The sequence below is a fragment of the Panthera pardus genome, unplaced genomic scaffold (genome assembly GCF_024362965.1).
Source record: "Panthera pardus isolate Hobbes unplaced genomic scaffold, ASM2436296v1 HiC_scaffold_70, whole genome shotgun sequence".
NCBI classification, from domain to species: Eukaryota; Metazoa; Chordata; class Mammalia; order Carnivora; family Felidae; genus Panthera; species Panthera pardus.
This window is the reverse complement of record NW_026527003.1, coordinates 29,008-37,554: the sequence shown is the minus strand read 5'-3', so window position 1 is coordinate 37,554 and position 8,547 is coordinate 29,008.

The window sequence follows — 8,547 nt, the reverse complement described above, 5'->3', positions numbered from 1 at the left end:
ATTTCTTAGAGGCAGAGACAAAGAGCAGCAAGGGAGGGGCGGAGTGAGAAGGAGACAAGGAATTCAAAGCAGACTCCAGGCTCTGTGTTGTTAGCACAGAGCCAGACTCGGGGGTTACCTCGCCAACACAAAGTTCATGACCCGAGCTGAAGTTGGCTGTTTAACCGACTGAGCCACCCAGGAACAGAATAGGAGTAATTTGGAGGTTCCTTGTACACAAAGCAAACCTGTTTCCCCAAAAGAGTTAGTTACTAAGTTGCTCAGCAAAAGCCAGCACAAAGGGCCAACAGGCGGGACACAGTTTCAGAAGAAAGGCCGTCTTCTCAGAGATCGTGGCGTATTGTACACGGATGGGGCAGGATGTCGGCATCTCTGCACAGCGGGAGGCGCTCCCAACACAGCCAAGCTGCTGAGAGGCGAGTGGGGCAGGTGCAGGGAGGACTGCAGGACTCGGTCCCTCCACGAGTCCACCCAAGTGAAGACAGGGTACAGATCTCCAGGGACCTCACACATGGCCTCTGAGACATGCAAGCTCCATGACAGAGTACCCAGGGACCAGCAGGGAGAGGGAAGAACAGGAAAGAGGCAAAGCCATCTCCCTGGCTTCTGACCACCGGACCAGGTAGCAAGCTGCTACGTTCACAAGAGGAGGCAGAGATGTTTGCAGATTTGTGGCCCATGTGGAACTCAAAGAGCCGACAACCCACCCAGATGGAGCTTCACTATGAGGCGGTCGGAAAGGTGTCCAAGAGACAGAGGGGGGTGGATGAAGAAGAATTCAGGGCAGCCGAACCTCCCAAGAAGAATCTCCTCCCCGATTCTGAGTGACTCAGACTCGTGACAAAATCAGCCATCCTGCAGCAGCACTGTGCACACGTTCCCCCTATTCCACCAAACCACACACTCCCATGCCCTTCTATTGCTCTCCGTATAACCACATACGTCTTTGGGTGAGGTACCTGCAGCACATAGTGTTCAGCACCTAGAACAGTACCTGCCATGCACTCAATAAACAGGTGAACACTTTAGTGTACGCCTTGTACTCACCCAGGTAACTATTACACACATTGCTTTTCAATATTACGTAGTTCTGTGTAGGGTATAAAGACACAAACTGTCCTGTGCTTTATGTGATGGGTGATATGAGGCGGTTGTACCTGTTGCCTAAAGCACGAATCTTATAGCTCAACCCACACAATAGGAGCCACACTACCCAATGGCGTCTACCCTGCTTCCAGTCGTGTCACCCCCCAACACACTATCCACACAGTAACAGCACCAGCTTTTAAAAATGTTAACATCATGTCAGTCCTTTCCCCTGAGGACACAATGACCCAAGGCCCTTCTCTGAATACCAAATTCCTTACGGGGAAGTTTCTGCCCAACACCAGCGGCCTGGTGCCTCACTTGACTCCACTTCCCCTTCCATAGCTTAAAACAAAGCCACGTTTCTCCTTGATTCTGGCTTTTGGCCCCAGAGACTGCTTGGAGAATGTTCTGTTAGACTCAGATGCTGATGGACCTCTCCAGAAAAAGCCTTTCCTGAACGGCAGTGCGCAAGTAAGCGATTCCTCCTAACTGCATCATTCTTTCAGATAAACTCAGATGTGCCTCCACCTTCGACTCCGAGGAACACAGATGCCAGATCCCAACTACCACAATGGTGCAGGGTCATAAAGGGGCTCAACAAGGGTGCCTAGTTGTGTCTGTGCAGATGATGCAGGTGCACCAACCCAGAAACCCTTGTTGTCGGGGTTGCTCTGTACAGTTGAGGGGCAATTCATCCCGATTCTGCTTCAGTTTCTGGGTCTCCCTTCCTCTGCCCTTTTGTCCGTACTTTCTCTCTCTCAAAAGTAAATAAATATTACCAAAAAATTTTTTAAAAAGCCAAAACTGATCAAACACTCACAGAATAAGTGTCACCCCATCCACCTCCTCGTCCTGCTTTGCCACATCCAGCCCGTCACTGCAATGCTTGCCCTGGGCAAGCACATGAAAGGGGAGGAAGGCAGCGGCGGTGGGGTGGGGGGGCCTGAGACACAACATCACCACTCAACGGACGCTGGCTGAGGATGAGCAAACTGACCATTTTAGAACGACGGGTACTAGGCAAGGATTACAGGGTTTCGTTTTCTCCTGCAACAAATGCTGTTGAGCAAAATGTTTACTATGACTTCTCTTTCTTCCCCGCCTGCTCTTATACTTGTGAATATTCTGTTAGTCAACCTATCATGAACTAGGAAAGATGATTTCAATCTGAAGCATGTTTGAAGGCATCAAGGAGACACTGAGGTAGTCACAACTGGAAGGAACGAGACCCCAACAAAAGGGAAGCCCGCTGAGCCAACACTAATGTTCAGAGTCCTCTCTCTCCCTCAAGGAATTTGAGGATTCTGAATTTCTTCAGGGATTTGAGGCAATATACCAATGAGCAGGAAAGGAAACAAAACAGACAAGCAGAAAATCACTGATAACCAACACTGTACAGCACAGGGAGGTACAGAAAATTACCCCGGCACTCGGCAAACACTGCCTGAGAAGCTGAGCCTTCAATAATCTCATTGTGCTGCGGAGAAAATACCTGGGCTTTTGGACCAAGCCCCAAAGAGGGGTCCTGGAAGACACTCCAGGCCTCGAGATGGACATCCTGGAGGACTACACGGGGGTGGTGAACATTTTGAGCCCCGCTCACACTGAACCTTACAAAGACAGAGGACCGGTGACAAGTCATTCAGGCCTGACTGAGCTCAATAACCATCACACTCAGTGTGTGTGGGATGAAAGGCTGAAGAAAAGCAAGCACACGAAGAGCCTCTATGCTTCTCCATAATGTCCAACACAAAATTTAAAAAAGAAATTAAGAAAAGAAAAAGAATAAATGAAAAGAAATGAAAAAAAGAAACAAAAGAAAGAAAAGAAAAAAGAAAAGGGATGCCTGGGTGGCTCAGTCGGTTAATCATCCCACTTTGGTTCGGGTCATGATTTCACGGTTTTATGATTTGATTCCCGTGTCGGACTCTGTGCTGACATTGAAAAGCATGGAGCCTGCTTTGGATTCTGTGTCTCCCTGTTTGTCTCCATCTCCCATGCTCAAGATTTGTCTCTACCTCTCTCTCAAAATAAATAATATTAAAAAAAAATTTTAATAAAAAAGAAAAAAAAAAAAACAGGGAAAGGCACGAGGATAGCTCAGGTTACTCGTTTAGGTGACCAAAATTTGGTTTCGACTCAGGTTTGTGAGTGTGAGCCCTGTGTTGGTCTCTCTACTGATAGAATGGAGCCTCTCAAGAGTCTCTACGCTCCCCTCCCATCCTCTACCCCGACGCGTACTCTCACTCTCTTTCTGAAAAATAAATAAATAAACATTTTAAAAAACAAGGTTTTACATCATATAGACGAAAAGAAGAACGAACAGAAAGAGACCAAAGGGAGACACACCGACTGGGAATACGGGATGCAAAGGTCAACTGTCCAACAAGCCTACTTGACAAATGGGAAATTTTCAGAGAATCAAAACAGATTCTAAACCTAAAAATTATCAGAGCTAAAACTAAGAACTCTAGGCGCCTGGATGGCTCATTTGGTTAAGCATCTGACTTCAGGTCAGGTCGTGATCTCGTGATTCGGGAGTTTGAGCCCCGCGTTGGACTCTGTGCTGAGTGCTCAGAGCCTAGAACTTGCTTCGGTATCTGTGTCTAGCTCTCTGTTCTTCCCTTGCTCAAATTCTGTCCTTTCCAACATAAATAAGAGTAAAAAAAAAATTTTAGTAAGATTAAGAACTATGTGGGCTTAATATCAGACTAAACACAAGTGAAGAGAGCCACAGTGAACTGGAAGATAAGTATGTAAAAATTTATCTAGACCATACACAGAGAAAAAATCAGTAGAGAAACCCAAAAGACACACAAAATATGGTTGAAGGGTCCAATGAGAACCTTCAAAGTAGAGAAAACACAGAATGGGGGTTACCAGATCCCTACAAAGAATCAAAACTTTCCAAAACTCATAAAAGAACCATGACAATGACTCCACAAAGAATGCCTGAGGCAAAAAGATGTTAACAGTCATGAGAGGTAAAAGATACCGCCTTCCATGGGACAAGACTACCAGCTCACGTTTCCAGAAAGCAAATGAAGCCAGATGATGGATTGTCATCTAGAAAATGTTGAATGAAAATAACCACCAACCTGGAAGTCTTTACCTAATAAAAACCTTCAAAGTGAAGACAAGGTAAAGATATTTTCCAGGCAAAACAAAAGCAAAAAGAGAAAAAACAAACAAACAACTAAGATGAGGAATCAACTACACAAACGAACTAAAAACAATATTAAAACACGTCGTTAAAGAAAAGAAACCTAGTCTCTGACAGATATAGGAAAAATCAAGGCTTCCAGAACAGCGTCCCAACAGAAAGGCTATGAGAACAAATCTTAACAATCATTAAAGACACAAAACAATGACAACTACGCCAAAATCTATCTAAAACTTTAAAATTTTACCGAAAAAAAGGTGAAAGTGTTCACCGTGGTTCAAATGTCAAAGGAAACAGCAGGGGCACCTGGTTAACTCAGTCAGTTGAATGTCCGACTTTGGCTCAGGTCACGATCTCACGGTTTGTGAGTTGGAACCCCGTGTCAGGTTCTGTGCTGATGGTTCAGAGCCTGGAACCTGCTTCAGATTCTGTGTCTCCATTTCTCTAGCCCCTCCCCCACTTTTTTATGTCTCTCTCAAAAAACCAATAAATATTAAAAAAAAGAAAAGAAAAATGAGACGGCAGTGTCAAGGAAGCAGTCCAAGTCCTGAATCAGGCGGGGGTCAGTTTAAAATGCACCAGCCTCTAGAAATATATTCCAATTACCTACCAGATACGTGTACATTTCAAAAATCCCTCATATTTCTTTTTTTTAATATATGAAATTTATGGTCAAATTGATTTCCATACAACACCCCGTGCTCATCCCAAAAGGTGCCCTCCTCAATACCCATCGCCCACCCTCCCTTCCCTCCCACCCCCCATCAACCCTCTGTTTGTTCTCATTTTTTAACAGTCTCTTATGCTTTGTCTTTCTCCCCCACTCTAACCTTTTTTCTTTTTCCTTTCCCTCCACCATGGGCTTCTGTTACGTTTCTCAGGATCCACATAAGAGTGAAACCATATGGTATCTGTCTTTCTCTGTATGGCTTATTTCACTTAGCATAACACTCTCCAGTTCCATCCACGTTGCTACAAAAGGCCATATTTCATTTTTTCTGATTGCCACGTAGTATTCCATTGTGTATATAAGCCACAATTTCTTTATCCATTCATCAGTTGATAAAAATCCCTTATATTTCTAATGGAAGGTCAGAGGCCAAAAGAACAAATAACAGGTGGGACCAGGAAGAAACTAGTAATATGGTAGGTGTAAACCAACATATCAGTCACACGTACTCAAATACTCCAAGCAAAAGATTGACTATCAAATTCATTAAAAGGAAACTAAGCATTCACTGGTCACAAAGTTACACCTTAAAACGAATGATCACTGACAGGTGGAAGTAAAAGATCGCCAGGCAAATCTTACCAAACAGAAAACTGATGTGGCCACTGGGACCCTCCAATAAAATAACCTCTATAGCAAAAAGCTCTACTAGAGAAAAAGAGGAACAATTTGCGATTAAAATTCCATCTTCCAAGAAAACAAGACTAATTTGCATATAACTGATAACGCAATGTCAAACTACAGAAAAATTGACAAATATAGAAAAGCACGATGGGAGACTCGAAATAACATTTCTCAGTATCGGACAGAACTGACAACAGGAAAATCAAGGGAGTGGGACGGGGCTGTCCAAAATGCAGTCACGTACTTTATTATAAGTACTTGAAAGGAGGCTCCTCCAAACTGCGATGTATAGAAAGTATAAAATGCACACCACATTTTAAAGAAAACATAAAAGAGAATGCAAAATCTTTCATTAGTTTTTTCTCACAGTAGCTAAACACTGTGATATGTTAGTAGTATTAAACTCATTCTCGTCTATTACTTACTTGATTTAAAGTTGTTACTAAAATCTGAATTCTGTCATTAACAAACTTCATCTAACCTATAAATATAGAAATACTGCATATCTTACCGATAAATATTTTTTTCACGTGACCAAAGAACAGTTCATGAAAACTCATATATGCTAGGACACTAGGAAAGTCATCTCATCTCAAAGGACTGAAATACTGCAGGGCATATTTAGGGCTTGCATTCAATGAAGAGTTCAATTTCCCCCAAAATTCATCACTTCCAAAGTGATGGTATGAAGACAGGGAGACTTCCGGTGATGACCAGTCATGGGCGGCTGAGAGAGCACTGTCACCCTTGCCACCACAGGAGGACATGGAGAAGCAAGCTGTTGATGAACCAGGAAGCTGACTCTCACCTGACTCTGAATCTGCAGACGCCTTGACCTTGAGAACTTCCCAGTCTCCTCAACTATAAGAAAGAAGCTTCTTCTGCTTATTAGGCAGCCAGTCTATGGTATTTTGTTATAACCACACCAAAACACTGAGACAGATAACTTCATGGAATTAAGCTAGAAATCCGCACAGAGAGAACGAGAAAGTATCCCAAAATATCAAGGTGTTATGCTACTAAACATTGTGATGAATTAAGAAAAAAAAATGCCACAATGAAAGTTAGAAAATAGTTTCACATAAAAGATAAACATTTGGCTTATCAAAACTTGTGAGATCAGTAAAAGTGTGCTTAAAGGGAGACTCATAGGGATAGCTCAGTCCCTCGGCAACCAACTATTGATTTTGGCTCAGGGCCTGATCCCATGGCCACAAGATCGAGCCCCGAGCAAGGTTCCTCACTGAGTGAGGAGCCTGCTTGAGATTCTCTCTCTGTCTCTCTGTCTCTCTCTCTCTCTCCCCCTCTGCCCCTCTGCCCTGCTCATGCTCTCATTCTAAAATGAATCAACACACCAATAAGCAAATACAATACACATACTGGAAAAGAACAAAGGCTAAACATCAAATGAAGGATTTCTTTCTAGAACTACAGGAAAGGACGGAAATCACCTCATAGATGGAACAATAAAAGGCAGAAATCCATGCAACAGAAAACAAAGAGTAGATGTCAGAAATCAAAAAAGCCAAAGTTGGTTGTCTGAGAAAGGGACAAAGCACGATTTACCTCTATCAAGGATTACTAAAGTAAATATCAAAACATATGCTGCAGATAAGAAGGATATTATAAACCAGTTTGCACTTTTTTCTTGGTAAGTTTGGGAAGTCTGAGCAAATTCTTCGAAAACAAAATGCCTTATCTAGAAAATAGAAGATATGGAAAATCGGAAAAATCTTGTTTCCACTTAAAAAAGCAATCTGCCATGAAATCCCTTCTCTCAAGGAAAACCTAACGCCAGCAGGTTTGCCTATCACTTTTTCCCAAAAATAAAGAACATACAAAAAAATTCTTCTGGGAAAGCACAAGGAGTGCTCCTACCTACGTCATTTTAGGAGGCCAGCAGGACCTTAACCTCAAACCCCAGGAAAGACAGCAAAATTGGGTGCAAGTGAACACCCACTACTCTCGAATACAGATGCAAGAATCCGAAGCACAATAGTTACAAATGGAATCCAATGAAAAGAGACAACAGGTTCTGCTTATTCTAGAAGGTCAAGAGTTGTTTTACGTTAAGCCAAAACATTAAAAAGAAAATCTCTTTTTGCAAAAGATGCACAAAACACTTCTCAGAAAATCTAGTCATTATTTCATTGATGATTTTTAAATCTTAGAAAATTAAAAATAGAGAATTTTCAAATTTTGATAGACCACTCTACCAGTAACGCCACTGGTGTCATATGTAGTGGTAAAATACTGAACTCTTTGGGTTCCTGAGTGGCCTATAGTTGGTGAAGCTTCCAGCTCTTGATTCAGCTCAGGCCATGATCTCACGGTTCATGGGTTTGAGCCCTGCATCAGACTCTCAGGTGAGAGTGTGGACTCTTCTTGGGAATCCTCTCTTTCCCCCCCTCAGTCTCCTTCCCATGCATGTGCTCTAAATAAATAAATAAACAAACTTTAGAAAATATATACAAAAATAATGAAAACCTTCTCTCTACTATCTGGAAGGAGACAAGGACACCTACTCTCACCACTTCCTTTCAACACTGTACTGGAGGCCCTAGCCGGTTCAAGGCAAGAAGGGTGAAAATGGTCACACTACTGGAAAGAAACAAAAGAAACTTACAAAAGGCAACACTGGGAGAATGAAAGGCAGACATACACAAGAATATGAAAAATTCTGCCATTCACAGATATATTCCACACTCATAGAAAGACCTCTTTTGACAAAACACAAAACACACAAAACTATCACAAAGTGGCTTGCAAAAGGCAAATATTTGACAAAAGAAATATGCAAGTGGCTTAGAAGCACTTGCTTCCTGGGTCCCACAGGAGCAGCATGAATACTCCACACCTCCCAACACCTGAGCCCCAGCAAAGAGCAAACACAAGAGAAAAGGCAATACCAGGGATGAGCCACCGGGGAGCTCCCTCACTC